The 20,153-nt window shown below is 37.0% G+C and overlaps 2 pseudogenes; one reads left to right on the top strand and one right to left on the bottom strand.

The window, feature by feature from the left end:
- The first annotated feature begins 8,377 nt into the window (after positions 1-8,377).
- On the top strand, positions 8,378-9,295 carry LOC124959284 (olfactory receptor 4A47-like; annotated as a pseudogene).
- A 7,732-nt stretch (positions 9,296-17,027) lies between these two features.
- Positions 17,028-18,579, bottom strand: LOC124959283 (olfactory receptor 4C3-like; annotated as a pseudogene).
- Between the last annotated feature and the right edge of the window lie 1,574 nt (positions 18,580-20,153).

Raw genomic sequence — 20,153 nt, 5'->3', positions numbered from 1 at the left:
TTTTGCACCTGTCCACCTTGAAAAGCCATTTCAAGATGAGGCCGAGTGAAGTCTGGAGGCACTGCCTGAAAAATCATGCATGGACACTTCGTTGTTCAGGGAATTTACGTCCAGGTGGGTCCAGACTGCAGCAGGTTTCAGTTTCTTCTCCACTTGGTGACAAACAACAACAAACAAGCAAACAAACAAAACCTCTTGTTGCTCTTGAATGGGTTCCAAGAGGACAAGGAGAGAGGAGTGAACTCATGTCCCCATGCTTACAATCCAAAGTCTGAACAATGAATTTTTAAGGTATTGGAGGCTACCCACATTCAAACAGTCCAGATTTTATTCGATACCTACACTTTTAAAAAATTATTTTAGTTGTAGGTGGACACAATACCTTTTATTTATTTATTTATTTTTATGTGGTGTTGAGGCTCAAAACCAGGGTCTCACACATGCCAGGCAAGTACTTCACCACTGAGCTACACGCCAAGCCCCTGGTACCTACTTTTAACTGGTACTTGCCCCCAAAAGTTTCAAATGGTCTCTCTGACAGGAAGCAGTAGCACATGCAGCCTCTCTGTGGTGAGAAGGTTGAGGGTGCTGAAGTGCACAACAGAAATGGGGTTAGATCTAGAAATGTCCCCCTAGAAGGTCACATTTTGATAGCATGACCCCAAACACAGGAAGGTTCAGAGTAGAGACTTGAAGGCACTGATGAGATCTTGGAATTTCATCAGTGAATTAATCCATTTGGTGGATTAGTAACCTGAATGGATTCTAGGTGGTAACTGTAGGCCAGTGGGGCATTGCTGGAGGAAGTAGGTCACTAGGGGCCTGTCCTTGAGGATTATCTCTGGCTTTTTGAACATGCACATTTTCTCTCTGTCTCTTCTTCTCTTTCTCTCCTTCCCACTGTATGGGGAAGCTTTCTTCTCTATGCCCTTCCACCATAATGTTCAGCCTCATTTAGGCCCAGAGCAATGGAATCAGCAGACCATGGACTGAACCTCTAAGACTATGAACCCAGAAGAAACTTTTCCTTCCCTAAATTGCTCTTATCAGGTATTTTGGTCACAGTGGAGAAAAGTTGACTAACACACTGGCCAGTTGGAAGAGGCTGGAGACTTGAGGACCTTCATGATGACATTTTATTTTCTCACCTCAATTGGGAGGCACCAATGAACATCAGAATTCTGTGTCTCATTTGTATTGACATAAAAACTCACGTCAGGAGTAAGAACATTCTGCTTTAAAATGACTCTTGAGAAAAGACTGACTTTTGCATTTCACTATTATGTAGGACACTGATTTGGGGTTTAATATTTATATTTCTACATTAAGAAAAATCAACCTATTCTTCTAACATATTTTTCATAAAGTGATATAGAATTAACTAACATGCTTAGAGCCATATTGATGAACATATGATACTTTCTTTAGACCTATTTAGTGAAGTATAAATATATTTTCTAATATTTATTCATCATTATTCTTGGAATATTAATTTTGGTCAAGATAGGTAAACACAGAGCAGATTTACCCTTCTGGATAGAATAAGTAAATACATCACACACAAAAAGAAACAATGGCTTTCCATATGGTAGACATCAGAAAGCAATTAGGTATGACCATTGAGAGATGGGAGGCAAGGAAGTTGAGCCTTAGCGAGTCCCAGCTTGTTACCTTTAAAGGGTTTCTATGCTGTTCACATAGTGTGTTCCAGAAGATCCTGGGACACTCCTGAGTAGAGGAGACGTGTGTGAGTCTGATGAGACCAAGACTTCCCAAGCATAGAGGGGAGAACACTGGAAAGTAAAGGCCAGAGGCAGAGGACAGGGAAAATCTAGTGAGAGGAGGAAGGCCCTACAGAAATGCAGGGGGTGCATGCATTTGAGGAAACCACCCTGAGGCTGAAAGAAATCTACTCATCTGGATTAGAGAGAGGCATGCCTGGCACCTACACAGGGCTGGGAATAGTTCCTATTCGCATCACTCTGACTGGAAATGCCTTAGATCCCAGGGCAGGACTTCAGGCTGAGAACTTAGGATAATTTTGCCTCAGTAGTAGAACATAATTAAAAAGTTTTTTTTTTTTTTTTTTTTTTTTAGAATTGGTGGAAATCCTAACTGTAATCTATATGCCATTTCTGTTTGAACTTTGTGTTTCTTTCATTAATTTTCCCATTAGAATAGTGATCTACTCATAATCTCTTTTTGTCCTTAATTTTTATTCAAAAAACTAGACATTGTGGATCATTAGAGTCTGAACCTGGAATGTCCCCCAAGTGCCCATGTGTTCAGTTTTGGTCCTCAGCTTGGTGTTATTGGAAGGTAGTTGAAACTTTTAAAGGTGAGGCCAATGGCGGGTTTTACGTCTTTGGGGAGCATGCTCTGGAAGAGAGCTGTGGGACAGCAGTTTCTTCCTTTCTCTCTTTTTCTTGTCCCAGAAATAAGGTGAAGAGGTTGCTCCACCACACACACCTTACCATGAGGTGCTGCCTCACCACCAGCCCAGAGCAAAGGAGCCTATAGTCATGGGCTGAAACCTTTGAACCTGTGAGCCAAAATATACCTTTTCTCTTATTAAGTCGATTTATTTCAGATATTTGCTACGGTAATGGAAAACAGACTAACACATGTAATAACTCTAATATTTTGTTCTAATGGAGGAAATCACTTTCATTTTTATTATATTCTCCTACCTACTATTGTTTAGGTTAATTTTGTGATTATTTTTCTAACATTTTTAGTTAAAAGATTTTTTTAATCCATTCTTTTTTTTCCCCAAAATCATTTACTTAAGACCTTAAATTTGCCTCTGAGCACGAACTTTAGTATTCCACTGTTTCAGATAGTTGGTGTTTTCATTTGAATTATTTTGTATATTCTACTATTTGATTTTGACTTTTTCTTTCACCAGAGAGTTTTTAAGATAGGATTCTGGGTAGCAGCAATTTTAAAATTCCAATTGTTTTCTATGGGTTTTCTCATTAATTTATAGATTTATTTTAAACAGCAGAGTCAGGCTGGTTTAATATTCTCATTTAAAAACACCTAAAATGTGTTTTTCACACATCCATATATCAGGCACAACAAAAGCAGTGTATACACATTTTGCTATATTATCAAAACCTCTTGAATTACATATTATTCCCTACATTTCAGAGTAAAGTGGCACTTAAATACGTTTATGATAACTTTCTCAAAATTCTAAAAGCATAAGTAAGAAGGCTAACACTAATAACCTCCCTCCAACTGATGCATAATCCTTTCTAAAGTCTATAATAGTCTGTGTTCAAAATGGTACGATTATTCCATCTCACCTTATTTTGGTCTTCCTGTTCCTCATCTCCAAATAAGCTCCAAATGTAGGTTCCTAGCTTATTTTCACATGGGTTTCTACTTCCTTATCTTGCACACCTGTCAGGTTTGGGTTTTGTTTTTTGTTTTTTGTTTTTTTTTTTCATAGTGGATTTTATTTTTAGAGAAGTTTTAGGTTCATGAAAATTTGAGCAGAAAAAATAGAGAGTTCTTAAATAACCTCTGACCTGCCCTATAGCCTCCCTCCCTGTCTTAGTCTGTTTTCTGCTGCAATCCCAGAAAAACTGAGAGTAATGAATTTATAAAAAGAGAGATGAAATTGCTCATGGTTCTGAAAACTGGGAAGTCCAAGAGCATGTCACTGATTTTTAGAATAAAATCTCACAGCTTCTCACTATTATGAATGATGTCACTTGTAGGGTGTTTGTACATCTGCTCAAGTTTAGGAAATTTTCTTCTATTTCTAATTCACTGAGAATTTTTATAATGAAGGGTATTGACTATTTTAAATGCTTTTTCTGCTATATAATCATGTGATTTTACTTCTTTATCCTTTAGTCTGATGGATTACATTAATTGACCTTTGAATATTGAATCAGCCTTTCATACCTGGGACAATCTCAGTGGGTCAAGGTGTATAATTGTTTTCATACACTGTGAATTCAATTAGCTGAGAGTTGGTTGAGAATCTTTGCTGGACCACAGTCCTCCTTATTCTCATTTGAAAAGAACTTTAAGTGAAATCTGAATTCCGTATTCCCTGTAATGTCCTGCAGGGTTTGGTCATGTCCATATCTTCAACTTCACCTTGTTCTTTCCTTTCCCATTCTATTTCCCCTCAGATACAATGACCTTTCCTGAACTTGGTCAGCTCTATTCAACATTGGATCTTCCCACACATAACAGTAATTCCCACAGGAGCAACTGACTTCTCATCCTTTGGACTTCAGCTTAAGCATCACCTTTTAAAAGGGCTTCATCTAATCATTTCATTCACAAAGTGTCTCACTCCTCTTTTCCTTGACAATACCCTGTTAGTTGTCTGATTATCTCTGATCACAGATAATAACTACATTTTTAGGTATTCCCATTATTATCTTGTGACTCTAGAAAGCCAGTACAGGTAGGATTATATTCAGATTTTTTCCTTCTATCTTATTAACTATCCTATCTCCAACTAATTGCATAGAATCTGGAACAAAATTAACATCTTTTAATTTAAATAGAATAAATGCATAAATAATTAGCTAATACAACTATATAATTCTATAAACATGGGTCCACTAGCACACTAATAGAAAAATGTTGAATATTAGAAAATTGAAAAAATTCTCTTCCAAATGAGGAAAAGAAGTGACAAGTTCATTTTTATTTGTACTAACTAACTGGACTTATGTTTATTCCTGATTTGTATTTGTCCCATATTTCTATAACTATTTTTTTCTCATTATATTTTTTTTTACTCTAACTTTATATCCAATCTGCTGTTATCATTGTATATAGATGTTATTAAAATTTTATTTGGAAAAATCCAGTGAAATTAATTAAACAAGAATGATTCTTGGACACATTCCTGTTGCAGAACTTCATGATTAATGTGGTGTCATAAAATAAAAATCTTCAGTGATCTTTGCCTATCAGGTTAAAGATGCTGTCTTTTTAGCAACTGATAAATTATTTCAAAAGATGCTTTATTAGGGTTAAAACAAGTATACAAATGTCAAAGGTATGAACTCTCCAAAAATCAAGTACAAGACCATACCATCACAAGAGGAGACAGGCTTCCCAACTGAATGGTTGTTATTATTTTTATTCAAGTTACCAGAAAAAACTTAGAAAACTTTTCTAATTAAAAAGACTAGCTCCTATCTTTCTATGTCAACATAGTTTGAATTTTTGATAAAATATACTAATATGGAAAATTGTAATTTTTCTGTCTGCACCATGAAATTCCTTTGAATTAATCTACAATGAGGGTAATGATTTCTGCAATATTTACAAGACATTGTATAAATGTATAGGCATAATTTGTATGATTTCAAATATATCCTGAAGAAACTACAGCCTTTAGCCTTCCATGTACATCCTGGTTGGTAGAGGGAATTCTAGCTATTGATGAGTATACCTAAACTTCTGAAGGTAAGACTTCACACTTGGTAGCAGAAACCACAATTGGAATTATGTGAAATTTTTATTAAACAGGAAATTATATCACTTAATTTTGTAAAATTAAAGCGTTGGTACAAGAAAGTGGATAGTCAGGCTGTAATTGGTAGTTGTCCTGAATGTATGCAAAAATTTTTAAAAATTAAATCAGAGATCAAATTATATCCTCAAGAATTATGCATCCATCTGGAAAAGTAAAAGACTTATAGTTAAAAGGTGATTCCTCAGTCAGACTAAGATTTCTGTCTTCAAAAATATGACCCCTGGTGTAGATACTGAGTCTTAATGAGTTAACCGACACTCTAGCTGGAAGTTCACCTTATTTGATCAGCATGACACAACGTAGGTACTGTTCAGATACATGTTGCTAGAATTAATAAATAAAAGATTATGCCAAGAACCTTTCTACAAGATTTATCAATTTAGATGTTGTTATAACTGCTCTGGTCTCTGAAATTAGCAATTACTACTTAGAATTGGTGGAAATAAAATGGTTGAAAAGCAAAGAATGTAGTTTAAATGAATCCAAATGTTCCATATATCTAAAAAGAGTTAATAAACACACATTTAAAATTGTATCAGGTGCTCAATCTACTCTTTCCAGTAAGCCTACCCAAGCAAACGTTGACTTGTCCAATAGGTAATCTGAATATTCTATCAGAATGTGCTTCAATTTTATGAAGGAAATTGCTTTAATGTTATGGAAGAAAATCATTTGCAAAATTATCAGGAGATCTGGTGATAAATACCTAGCAAAGGAAGACAGAAACACTTATTTTATGACTTTTCAGGTCAATGTTCCTGAAAAAAAAGATACAATGATAAAGAAATTGGAAAAAAAAAAGTGGTTAAAAATCATTATGGGTATCTGAGGATTAGTGAAAAGCTTTGAGCAGATTAACATGAAAATTTAAGAGATAAATTTGGATAGCTGCCCTGTATCGCAGTCATCCAGGGTCACATAGACCATTGTAGAGACAATGATTGATTTATTGACCATGAGATCAGAGTCTCTCATTGGAGTTCTCAGTCAAGGAGTGAGATGATCTGATTAAGAGTTAAAACGCTAAGTTGGGCTGATTCAGCAAAACAGTTTCTTGGAGGCCAAAATGAAAGTTGGTAGACCTGTCAGGGGGCTACGGCAGTGGACCAGGGATGTAATATATATATGGAGGAGGATCTGATTTGCAAAACATTAAAAGGGAGAGTGAACAGGATTTATTGAATGAACAAATAAGTAACATGAGAGGAATAAAAGATTCAGGGTATTGTCAGAATTTGTCTGAATGGTTGCATGGAAAAAGGAAACATTGGTTAGATAAAGAAAACATAAGAAGTGAAAGATTTATTGTGGAAAAATTAAAAATTTACTTTTGAAATTACTAAATGGATACCATTTGGAGGTGTCGATTAAATGGTTACAGACACCATTAAGGGAGACACAGTGATGAAGATAGACAATTCCAGGGTGCTTTAAGCATTTATAGGTTAGGAAAAGAAAGAATATACAAGTAAAGATGGTAAAAAGAAGTTTAAGTGAATTGGTATGACATTTGAGACTATGTGATAATTATTGGTCACACATAGTACCACTTAAAATACTGTGGTTTTATTGTGTTCCTTTCTCCCCACTCACCTCATCTTAATGTTGAGTTCCCCATCTCTACAGAATGTGACTTGATTTGGGGATGGAGTCTTTCCAGAACTCCTCAAATGAAACTAAAGGCTAGCCCCATCCAATGTGACTGGTCATCTTTCAGAATGGGAAATCTGGATACAGGGGATCAACACATGAATACAGTCGATCACCAGCAAAACCAAGGACAGGAACCTAGAACAGGCCTCTGGCCTCACAGTCTTCTGAGGGAATCAGCACTGTCCACAGCTTTATTTTGAATTAGTATGCAAAACTCCAGGACAACAAATTTCTGTTGTTCAAAACCACTCATATATGCTACTGTTAGAGCAGCTCTAGCAAACAAATACAGCTTTGCTAATGGGAAGCAGTGTTGGAATGCTGCTGTAACAAATATCCAAACATGTGGAAGTAGCTCTGAGATTGAGTAATGGGGTAGATACTGCGAGAATTTTGGGATCATGATAGAAAAAGTTTAAGTTTCCTTGAAGTAACTATAGCTAAAATACAAACATTGAAAGGTGATTCTGGTGAGGGCTTCAGAAAGGAAAGAGGAGAGCTGTAGAGAAGTCATTCTTGTATCAGAAATCATAAACATGGTGAGCACAATGTGCCTAGATATGAATGCTAAGATGTTTGTGACCGATTGTACAATGGATGTGTATTGGTGTATTGGAAAGTGGAGGAAGGGTAATCAATCACTCTTAAGCAACTAAAACAGTGACTTTGTGTCTATGATCATACCATAGTAATTTATTTTACTCTCTCTCATTATGCAGATTGCCTTAAGGGTATCTCAGGTATTACACCTGAGATTCTTGCAGCATCTACCCATTGACTTAAAAAATGTGCATCTTTTCATGGAATTCCTTTTTCATTCATATTGTTATGTCACTTCTCACTTAAACTCATCGTTAAGTATGACTTCTTCTGGGAAGCCTTCCCAGATTCCAGGAGGCTTAACATTCCACCTCTGTGGGACCATAATATAGCATGAGTGAACATGTTATAATGATTCTTATTAAATTTATCTTTAACTGCATGAATTCATCCTTATGTATCAAATCATTTAGATCAGAGAATCCTACATTATTCAACTTGGTAAATCAGATATCTACAGCAGGTAGATGGATGCAAATAGATGCTTCTTACATATATTTTAGACAATGAATGGATAAAGATCAGATTAGAATACTTCTAAGGATGCTTCCATTGCTTTGTAGGTAAACTTCCTTAATATCTGGAATAAGCATCATAAAAGAATAGATGGAACACAGGAGCAATACAACTTACTTTGTCCTCTTGGGCCTTCACACAGAATCCAAAGGAGCAGAAAGTACTTTTTGTTATGTTCTTGCTCATCCTAACCATGGTGGGAAATCTGCTCATTGTTATGACCATAACCTTCAGTAAGACCCTGGGTCACCAATGTACTTCTTTCTTGCTAGCTTATCATTTGTGGATGCCATTTATTCATCAGTTTTCTCTCCCAAGTTGATTTCTGACTTGTTCTTTGGGGAAAATACCATATCCTTCAAGCTTTGCATGACTCAGCTCTTTACAGAACACTTTTTGGTGGATCAGAGGCCTTTCTTCTGTTGGCAATGGCTTATGACCACTATGTGGGCCATCTGTAAGCCTTTGCATTATTTAATTATTATGAGGCCATGGGTGTGTGTTGTGCTGCGTAGTGTCCTGGGTTGGAGGCTTTCTGCACTCTGTAATTCAACTAAGCACCATATGGGCTCCCATTCTGTGGCCCCAATGTCATTAATCATTTCCTATGTGACATGTACCCCTTATTGCAACTCGTCTGTATTGACACCTATGTCATTGACCTTTTGTGATGGCCAATGGGGGACTCATCTGCACAACTGTGTTTCTGCTCTTACTCGTGTCTTATGTGGTCGTCTTGTACTCGCTGAAGAACCTGAGTCAGGAAGGGAGGCGGAAAGCTCTCTCCACCTGTGGCTCCCACATCACTGTGGTTGTCCTCTTCTTTGTTCCCTGTATTTTCATGTATGCAAGACCAGCTAAGACTTTCCCCATTGACAGTCATTGAGTGTGTTTTACACAGTCATAACCCCCATGCTGAACCCCATCATCTACACTCAGAGAAACTCAGAAATGACAAACGCTATGAAGAAACTCTGGGGAGGAAAAATCACATCAGGTAGGAAATGAGTGAGTTGCCGACTATGGGAGAGTCATTTCAGTATAAATTGTATCCTTAGAGCATATAAGATTTCTAAAAACTAACACTAAATTCCCTTTTCTTCAAAGCATTTCTGGTAAGTATAATTAAAGAACAAAACATGTGTTTGTGCCATGATTGAGTTCCCTGCTGTAATGTTAACTCTGTAATGTTTTGTTTATCACTGGACCACTGTAATGCACATATAGTAAGGAGTCCATAAATAAGATGCAATAAATTAATGAATGAAATTTTTGAGACACTGCAATGGTTTAATTTCTCTATTAATTTTATTCCTTGCTTTGTCACTCTTGTCTTACATTTAGATTTTTTATTATTTTAATTATAGTAGTTAAGTATAAAAATGCTATATAAACTCTCATTTTATTTGAAAGCAGTTATGTCACATGTGTAAATTTTATAGAATAATTTTCCTTCTAAAATAAAAATGGAAAATGTAATAGATGATGATTTTAAAAGTAAACCAACACAGTATGGTAACTGTAGAATAAATCTACCTATCCCAGAGTCTCTCAGTGCAACTCTCAGGTGCATGCACCTGCTGTGCTTCTAAGATTCTTCAAGAAATCTTATCCTTTGTGCCAATGAAGGCGAACTGGGAGGACATTATGCTAAATGGTATAGGCCAGACTTAGAAAGACAAATACCGCACCCTGTCATGTATATGTGGAATCAAAAGAGACTCCAAGCAGAGAGCAGAATGGGAGCTGTCATTGGCAGAGGGAGAAGAACTGAGATGCTTGTTAAAGAGTACAAAATGCTATTATGTACGATAAATGATTTCTGGTGTCTAACTGTGTAGTGGGTAACTATCATCAATAACCCCAGCATTGTCCCTTGGCACTTGATATGAAGGTAGATTTTTAGTGTTCTCACCACAAAAAAAATTCATGAAAAAGTTTGCACCATGAGTGTCAATGATGTGTTAATTACCTTTATTTTGGTGGCTATTTCACAATGTATTCATATATCAAAATATCATGTTGTACACCATAAGTATGTATGATTCCTATTTGTCACTTATCCTATGTGGTGTGTGTGTGTGTGTGTGTGTGTGTGTCAGTAGATTTGTTTTAAGCAAGCAGAACACAGATTTATTGAAAAGGAAAGAGAGTATAACACTCCCTAAAGTACAATGGAGGGTGCTGAGATACATTTAGGAAAAAAAAAAAAAACACCAATACTATTACTGCTAAAAATATGATTACCCATCAATGCAATTTACCATTTTTTATAGTTATTTTTATCTATAAAAGTCTATTCCAGAAAGATCCCCACTTTACTTAGGTTGTCTGTTTCTCTTTGCAGTTATGTCATAAACTTTATGAAGAGTGTGCTCATTTGGAGGTTGGTTGTCCAGTTTAGGAATGGCTTCTTTTTCTCTGTCTCTATACTAAAGGACATTAGTATACTTAGTAGTATACTGTCAATGATTTTGGCACTTCTTGCTGTCAATATTCTAACACTGTTAATTCTTCTTCTTGTTGAGTTGGTTTGGCTGCTATATCCAGTATAATATGAAATAATGTGTGATGACAAAGTAAAATTATCTTAATTTATATTTTATTGTTTTTGTTAAAATAGAGAGGTGCATGTATCTCAAAGTACCATCTTAGCAGTTTATATGTGGTTACCCAATTTTATCTTTATATGTAGTAATATAATCAATTATATCATAGAATTTCAGTGTAGTAAATTATCTGTTAACTATGCTAGTGTAGTGTTATATGACTTTCTTGTATAAATGGATTCTTGTGATTTTTAAAAATGAATTTCTATATTGATTTTATTAGTAAAAATAATAGAGATTTATCTGTGAAACTTTTTTTGCATTTTATATACTAAACTGTAGCCAATCACCTTTTCAAAGTTTTTTTAGTTGTAGATGGACACAATACCTTTATTTTATTATTTATTTTTATGTGGTGCTGATGATCAAACCCAATGGCTCACACATGCTAGGCAAGTGCTCTATCACTGAGCTACCACTCCAGCCCCCAATCACCTTTTAATAAGTTCATCTCCAATTTTTTTATTTCTTTCATACTTTATGTTAGCACATTTGATTAGTTGACATGATACATATTTTACTCTTAAATTTTATTGGTCTATTTTCTGTTTAGAACTTAAGTGTACTGATAGATCCTTAGCACATATGATGGTTCTGGACACATAAATATTGTTGATTAAATGCCTTATAGAACGAATTAGTTTTACTCTTCAAAATGTTTCATTTTCTGACACAATTTAAAAAGCATTGGATAATATTTCTTGGAAGGTTGTAAGTAAATAAAGTACATAGTCTCAAGCAGTTGTTCCAATTGTGGTAAAAACTGTGTTCACAAAAAGAATTACAAAAGAAAGTTCATAGCAAGATTTTTCATCATAGATAAATCCTGGAAACAACACCAAATGTTTCCCCAAAGTACATGGATAAACAATTTGTCTAATATTCACGTAGTGGAATATTACTCAGCAATAAAAATAAATGAAATCTTCTCAAATTAAAAAAAATCAAGTACAGATTTATTAAATGAGTATCATTTTTTCAGGACTTGTGGATTACTGTAGGATGTTTGTTTTGTTTTGTTTTGTAAAGGGGAGTGAATTTAGGGGAACTCAACCACTAAACCACAGCCCCAGTCCTATTTTGTTTTTTATTTAGAGACAGGGTCTCACTGACCCTGGTTGCTTAGTGCCTCCTTTTGCTGAGAGGCTGTCTTTGAACTCAATCCTCCTGCCTCAGCCGCCCACGCCTGGTTACTGTGGTGTTTGAAAGGGATTTCTATATTGGTTTTTCTTAGTAAAAAATAGTAGAGATTTATATATGTGCAACCTTTTTGGTGGAACTTAGGAACCCTTTACATGGTCATGATCTTGAGAGAGCATCCATGCCAGAAACCAAATGTGAGACCTGTGACCTGTGCTCACCTGTGGTAGATACAGTCAGTGGGTGGATATGACAAGACCTTCAGACTGTTTGCATAAATGGAACAAACAGTATCTTGCAAGTCTTTACTTTTTGCTGTATTTTGAGGTTCACACACACCACACACACACCACCACACATATGTATTTGTGTAAAAATTTTTAAGTTTGGCTGAAATTCCTGGATACCATTTGCCCGCGTTTCCAGGTATTCACATTTTTCTACACTTGCCTTTTCTTTTTAGTTTTCCTCCCTTTGTGAATTTGTGTATATGATATATGCATATTATTGTAGAGATATGCAAATGTAATTTCACCTACCCATTTTCTCTCTCATATATGTGTATGAACTTATTGCTATTATATTCTGAAAGGTCAGAATAAGTTGTAACGTGATTTCCTTTCAGTCTTAAAACTTCTAAGCATTTCCAAAAAGCCAAAAATTTTATTAATGACAGCGGCACTATGATCAAAGTTAAAAAAAAAAAAAACTGAAAAACTACTGTCATATAATCTAATTTCCTTACTGTTATATCACCAATTACTCCAATAATGCCTTCTTTGTAGGAAGAGAGATTCCAAGGTCACACATTGCATTTTCCTGTCTACACTCAGCATGGCTTCATTTCATATGAAAGTATTCCTGCATCTTTCTTCCTATTTTCTAAAATCTGTTATTTTGTTGAAGATATTATCGATTCCTATTGTGTTTTGTTCACTGTTCTTTATGTTAGATTCAGTTTATGCCTTTGGCTGGAATAGCTTGCAAGGGACCCAGAATCCTTAGATACCTTACCAGGAGTCACTTGCAGCTGAGAGATCCATTACTTGTAATGTTATGTTTGTTTTTTTGGTTATGGTGGTGTCCCCTGTAATGGTGTCCTCATTGTAACACTCAGAGTTACTGCTTATAATACCTTGGGGGACAACTCATATCTAAAAAATAAAATTTGTATGTCTCTTAATATTGTGCAGTAAGAAAGGAATTTCGCTTGAGGAATGAGAGGTGAAAAAAAGAAGTTTTAAGTTCCTTGCCAGTGGCCATAGAATAGTTGTAGAAGAAAAATCTCAACAGAGGATTCTTTTTGGAACTCACCAGCATATTTTCCACAGCACTTCAAAATCTGGAGATTAGGTTATTCTACTCTTTATTCTTTCATTTCCCTTTTCTCTATGTCAGGGAAAGGAACTAACATTAGCAGCTCTTCTATCACTAGTCAGCTACTATTGTTTTCATGTGCACTCTCCTTTACTGGGGTATAACCTAGGGAATGAATAACCATGCTTGGACAAGGAAACGGAGCATCTGAAATGTATGTTTGACCAGGATGCCTTGTAAGTCAAACAAGAAATAATTTTGCCCATGGTGTAGTTTCCATCTTTCAGGCTAGGAGGAGGCTTAAATCATGGATGTAGATGAAGTCAACATTATGACAACAGTAATAAGTCAAAATAAAGGGGTCCTGGAGCTGATGTGTTGAGAGAGAGGGAATGGAGCAATGGAGCGACCAGCCTCAACTAGGAGACTCAGTCAGAGTGAGCACAGATGCTATTAAAGTACGCAGGCACAGAAGGAATTCATTGGCTCAGGAGCCGGCATCATCAGAATTTCTTCATCTTGAAGGAGGGGGAAAAAATCACCATTTCTACCTCTAACAAACTGCTATTCCGACCTAGAGCATTGTAGTTTATGTTTGTTTTTTTTCCACTTCATTATGATGTCGTATGAATTTATATTTAAAATTAAGATACAAAATCAAATGTAATAGACTCCTGTGCTACTTTTCTTGATCAAAAAAAAATAAGAAGATAATAGATAGTATTCTTCCATTCCTTTCTTTTTAAAACAGCACATGCCTTTGCAAACATAAGTATCTGCACACATGCACACATAGAGACAAGGTAATATTGGTGTTTAGTGGTTTCTGTTTCCATAAAAGCTGACATACTAATACCTAATATTCAACTCACCTTTTCACTCAATATTAAGTTCTTCAGACAAATCTTTATTGGTAGATGGAGATTCAGCTTCTCTCTTTAACTGGTGTACATTCATCATCATATCTGCCATATTTTATTGAAGTCTTCTCTACTTGATTGATTCTATGTATTATTACAAAGGATTCCATTATGAATATTTTGTTTCCATGGGTACATTCATGAGTTTCTCTAAATGAACAACTGAAAGCGAACCAAATGGTTTGTTTTTTAGCTTGATAAATGCCACAAAGTAGCTTTCCATGGTGACCATTTCACCAGCAGTGTGAGAGAGTCTGCCCCTTCCTCATTTAGCAACATTGATAATGTCAGGTGTTTAGTCTTTGCCACTGCTAATATGTAATGATGGAATTTCCTGGTATGATAATTTGCCATTTTCCCTGATTTCTACCGAGCTAGTCATCTTTAAAATGTTAATATCAACTTAAAATTTCTTCTTCATACATTTCCCTGTTAATCTATTGATTAGTTTAAATTTTCTTCTTACTTGTAGAGTGATTTTTGCATTCTGCCTTTTAGGCAGTTATAATATTACAAATATATCCTCCCAAGAAGTGACTGCTCTTTTAACTTTCTATGATGTCTTATTATTCAAAAGCAGTTGTTTATTAAATAGCCTCAATTATTGATCCATTTATATATCATTCACAAAGCTTTATAAGCTACATCATAAATATATTCTCAAATATTGTCTTCTGACAATTTTTAAAAGGAATTTTTGAGTTTAGGGTTTTTATTCTGGAATTTATTTTCAAAGTTCTGTAAAGTAAGAACCTAATTTTATTTTAAGTCCCTCAAAGAACTCCACATTTGCTTACATGACTGAGTCCAAATTCCCACTTCAGTGTATTTTTATATGAAGGGAATTCAAGGTCTAACTTGTACCTAGATATCATCAATTACCCTTCCTAAAGGTGACAAAGTAAAAGAAGACAATAACTATCTTGCCTAAAAGTTCTGCAACTGTTTCTTTTTTGGGGGGGGGATGGGGTACGAGGGATTGAACTCAGGTGCACTCGACCACTGAGCCACAGTCTCAGCACTATTTGTATTTTTTAGAGACAGGTTTACTGAATTGCTTAGGGTCTCACTTTTGCTGAGGCTGACTTTAATTCTCCTGCCTCAGTCTCCCAAGCACCTGGGATTACAGGCATGTGCCTTCATGCTGGACCTGCAACTGTTTTTCATAGACACAGAAACTTAAGGATAAAGCAAGAGCGATTTCATTTTTTAATTTTTTTATTTGTTCTAATTAGTTACATGACAGTAGAATGCACTTATAACTTCTCATTCTTCTGGTTGTACATGATATAGAATCACATTGGCCATGTAGTCATACATGTACATAGGGTAATAATGTCCTATTCATTCTACTATCCTTCCTATTCCTATACCCCTCCCCTCCCTTACTCCCCTCTACCTAAAGTAACTCTATTCTTCCCTAGCCCTCCCCCTTATTGTGAATTAGGATCCACATATCTGAGAGAACATTCTTCGGCCTTTGGTTCTTTGGGATTGGCTTATTTTGCTTAGCATGATATTCTCCAGCTCAATCCATTGCTTGCAAATGTCACAATCTCATTCTTCTTTAAGGTTGAGTAATATTTCATTGTGTATATACCACATTTTCTTCATCTGCTCATATGCTGAAAGACACCTAGGTTGGTTCCACAGTTTATTGTGAGTTGAAATGCTAAAAACATGGATGTGATTGTGTCACTGTAGTTTGCTGATTTTAAGTCCTTTAGGTATAAACCAAGAGTTGGAGAACTAGGTCAAATGGTGGTTCCATTTCACGTTTTCTGAGGAAACTTCCATACTAGTTGCACTAATCGTTCCATAATAGTTGCACTAATTTGCAGTCCCACCAGCAATGTATGAATGTGCCTTTTTCCCCACATCCTCACCGACAATTATTGTTGCTTGTGTTCTTGATAATTGTCATTCTGACTGGAGTGAGATAAAATCTTAGAGTAGTTTTGATTTGCATTTCTCTAATTGCTAGAGATGTTGAACATTTTTTCATATATTTGTTGATCAATTTTATTCTTCTGTGAAGTGTCTGTTCAGTTCCTTATCTACGAAGACTGCCTTATCAAACACATGAATCTGAAATATCTCCACTTTGACTTTATAGACAGCATCAAAGACTTTGAAGAAATCTGACACCTCCTTTAGACCACGCCTCAGGTTCAGGTTCAGACTCTGGTTGATCTGCCTGCAGGGCCTGGCTCTCAAGCAACAGCTACACTGCTGAAGTCACAAACAGTGACAGGGAGGGACAGAGGCCAGGCCTGGGTGCACATGAGGCTGAAGACATGGATAAGCATGAAGGTATTAAGTTACATCTTGCCTCTCCTTATGGCTCACTTAATTATCACACAGACTCAGAGGATATCAACACAGATTCCTCTTTAAAGACGATGCATCAAAATAACTGACTGTGAGCTTCAAAACCAGACAACCTTGATTAATCAATTAACCACATCAAACAACACCAATTTCTTCATTTATAAAATGTGAATAGTAACAACTTAGGACGTATGAATTCCATAGAGCTATTTTATAATTATGCAATACAAGTGTAAAGGTCAAATAAATCATGAACGTCTATGAAGAAGAAGGAATGTACATGATAGAATAAGATGATATGCAATAGTAAAATGAAAGTCTCAGTTGTTTTATTTGCAGAAATAATGTCACTTGTATTCCTGACTTACCGCTCACCATCCCCCGCAATGTCTTACAGTGTGAAGAGCTTTCTCATGGCAGCTTTTACCTCTCATTCCTCAGGGTGTAAATGAGTGGATTCAGCATAGGTGTCAGAATCCCATAGAATACTGTCACGTGCTTGTCTATGGACAAAGTGGATGATGGCGCATGTAAATAAATATACAGGGCACAAAGAACAAGGCCACCACCATGAAGTGGATCCCACAGGTGGAGAGGGCTTTGCGTCTCCCCTCTGCACTCTGGACCTCAAGGAGCACAGGATCACCACGTAGGAGGCAGCCAGCATGAGGAAGTTCAGCAGGCAGATCACACCACTGTTGGCCACCACCAGCAGACCAATGGCACCTGTGTTGGCGCAGGCCAGCTCCAGCAAAGGTACAAGTCACACACAAAGTGATCGATCACGTTGGACCCACAGAAGGGCAGCCGAAGGACCAGGAGGAGCTGCACTGAGGAATGCAGGAAGCCCCCCAGCCAAGTCACCCCCACCAGCATGGCGCAGAGCTGCCTGGTCATGAGCTGTGTAGTGCAGAGGCTTGCAGATGGCCACATAGCGTCATAGGCCATCACCGTGAGCAGGATGATCTCAACGCCTCCCAAAAGTGGGCTCCAAAGAGTTGAGCCATGCAGCCCTCATAGGAGACGGTTGTCCCCTGATACAAGGAGTCAGCGATGAGTTTGGGGGCCAGAGAAGAAGAATAACATGTCAATAAAGGATAGGTTCCAGGAAAAATACATAGGAGTAGCCAGGTGGAACTGGAGGCAAGAGTAACCACAATGAGCACATTACCACCAACCGTGGCCACGTAAATTATCAGGAAGACCACAAAGAGAGTTCTTTGCACCTCTGGCTTCTCTGAGAGTCCCAGCATGAAGAATTCTGTAATATTGTGAGATGTTCCCATGGAGTCCAAGGACGCTGAGAACACAGGCACAGTACTGCCTGTAATGTCAAAAAGCACAAGTGAGAGAATTAGTTCCAGGGGTGGGATTGTGACAAGCTTCCCTCTGGCAAAGTCATTTCCTTGTCACTCTTAACCCTCCTCTGTTCCAAAGATCTCATACCAATTGATTCTGCTAACCACAAAATGTGAGCCTGTCTGGTAACGTTAACATTTCTAGGCACTAGATGTTCGAGTCATTAACTGAAAATAATAACTGGATTGTTTTAGTAATTGTTATTACAGCTGAGATTGGACATTTCAACAGACATCAAGTTTCTGATTGAAACTGGGGTGCATCTCTGACCATTTTCAGCACAAATAAGTTGGCATTTGAGAAAACCATGAATATCAGGATTTCCTGAAATCCCTACCCTTGTGGTCTGTACCATTTGAATTAAGTTTTCTTCTCGGACTTCATAAAAAGTGTAGCTAAGCTGTGAGGTGGTGTCTCCAATGGCAACACAAATTGATGTAAATCAAACTGAAAGAGAATGAGGTGAAAATGACTTGGTTGCCAAGGGAGACTGGCCCTGCTCACCACTTTCTTTGCTTATTTCCTCCCTTTCTGTCCCCATGCAGGGCACAGCATCATGTCTAGGAAGCAGCCTGATTTGCTCTTCCACCTTGATTGTCACCATCATCACCACCATGGGCAACAGCTTTTTCTGTGGCCTAAGGAGCCAGGACCCAGGTGTCTACATTCAGGACTCAGCAGATGTTCATGTGAGTGTATTTCATCAGAAATATAAAAAATTTCCTACCACACATCCTCACACAGAACCCAAGAATACAGAGAAATTTAATAATCATGATGATATAGTAGTACACCCAAATAATCAGTTTACATTCAAAGAGATAAAAATGATAAGCTGATAATATCTCTAGAATTCAAATTCAAATCCTTAGGAGTATGAAATAAAGCATTTGTTAAAACCCGGTTAAAAAAAAAAAAAAGGAAGTCTCCTGTTTCAGGGATTGTAGAAAAAAAAAATTATCTGCAGAACATGAGAATTTTAGCAAAATCATTCAATTGCATTTTAACTTAGGTTGAATTTTTCTTTTATTAAATTTTAAAAGTAATTTGTAGAAAACTTACAATGATTGGATCTGAGGATACCAAGAGGTCTCCAGAATATCCTTACAGCCCAGTATCATCCTGTGATGTGCTTAAAAGGTCATTGAGATCAACTTCAAGTTTTTGACCCCAAATTTCACTGTTTCGTTTTATAAAATATTAGTTGAGATTTAACTTTTTTTTATATTGAGGCAAAACACAGACTAGGCAGTTGCTATTCACTGAAGAAATTAATCTAAAAAGTTTTTTAAATAGAACTAGGTGAAAACAAGCACCAGGAATTCTTCCCATTATCCATTTCCCTTTGATTTGCTGAAGAACACAATGATGTGTAAAATCATCTTTCCCAATTGCCTCCATTGAATGGTGTATTCGAGAGTCTGAAAGATGAAGCACAGCTGTTCTGAAGTTGCATGGGTGCTCTGGGGCAGAAGCAGGCCCAGCACCCAGGCCACTCTTCACTCCAATCTGTGCCCTTTGTAATGTAGCCACCAGGTCCACTGTCTGCTTTGGCAAGTTGCCGGACTTTGGCAAGTCAAAAAGGCATAGCTATCAATGCCCCGGGTCAAAACCTGGCTTGCTAGCTTGGCTCTCTGTGAAGAATAGTCATCAGCATAGTCATCAGTCTCAGAGAAACTCTCTCTCCTCCCACTGAAGACTGTCATTTATAAAACTAGGGGTCACTGGCACTGTACACTCTCTGCCGCTCTGAGGAATATGAATTCTCTGCTCTGGAAAGATCATGTGCTCATGCAGTGCTGGAAGCAGCTTCTGCCTGTCCATAGGTTGGAACAATATGGATGCACCATTAATTAGTCCCCGAGAACACACGGGGTCTCTCGGGGAAGCAACTTCCATTCTGCCTCTTGAAAATACCCAGTGTCCTTCTAGTGTCTAGAGGTAAAGTCCACAAAGTGCCAGGAAGAAAAGGAGTTAGCATATTTCAGGAACTGAGAGTGGAGGGTCAGCAATTTTAGAGAAACCACTGATCTAATATGACAAAATTAGCAGCATTTGTTGCACATCCTGTCCTAGGCACAGGCCAGGCCCTTCTGCATGCACCATCTCTGTCATCTCCCCCCACAAAGCTGAGAGACAAGGCTCACTGTCAGTTGTCCCCATCACTACCGTGTGGTGTGCTAAAGATCA

The sequence above is a fragment of the Sciurus carolinensis genome, chromosome 11 (assembly GCF_902686445.1).
Source record: "Sciurus carolinensis chromosome 11, mSciCar1.2, whole genome shotgun sequence".
Lineage (NCBI taxonomy): Eukaryota > Metazoa > Chordata > Mammalia > Rodentia > Sciuridae > Sciurus > Sciurus carolinensis.
Note: the sequence above shows the minus strand (reverse complement) of the source record. Positions and strands in the feature narration are given on the sequence as shown.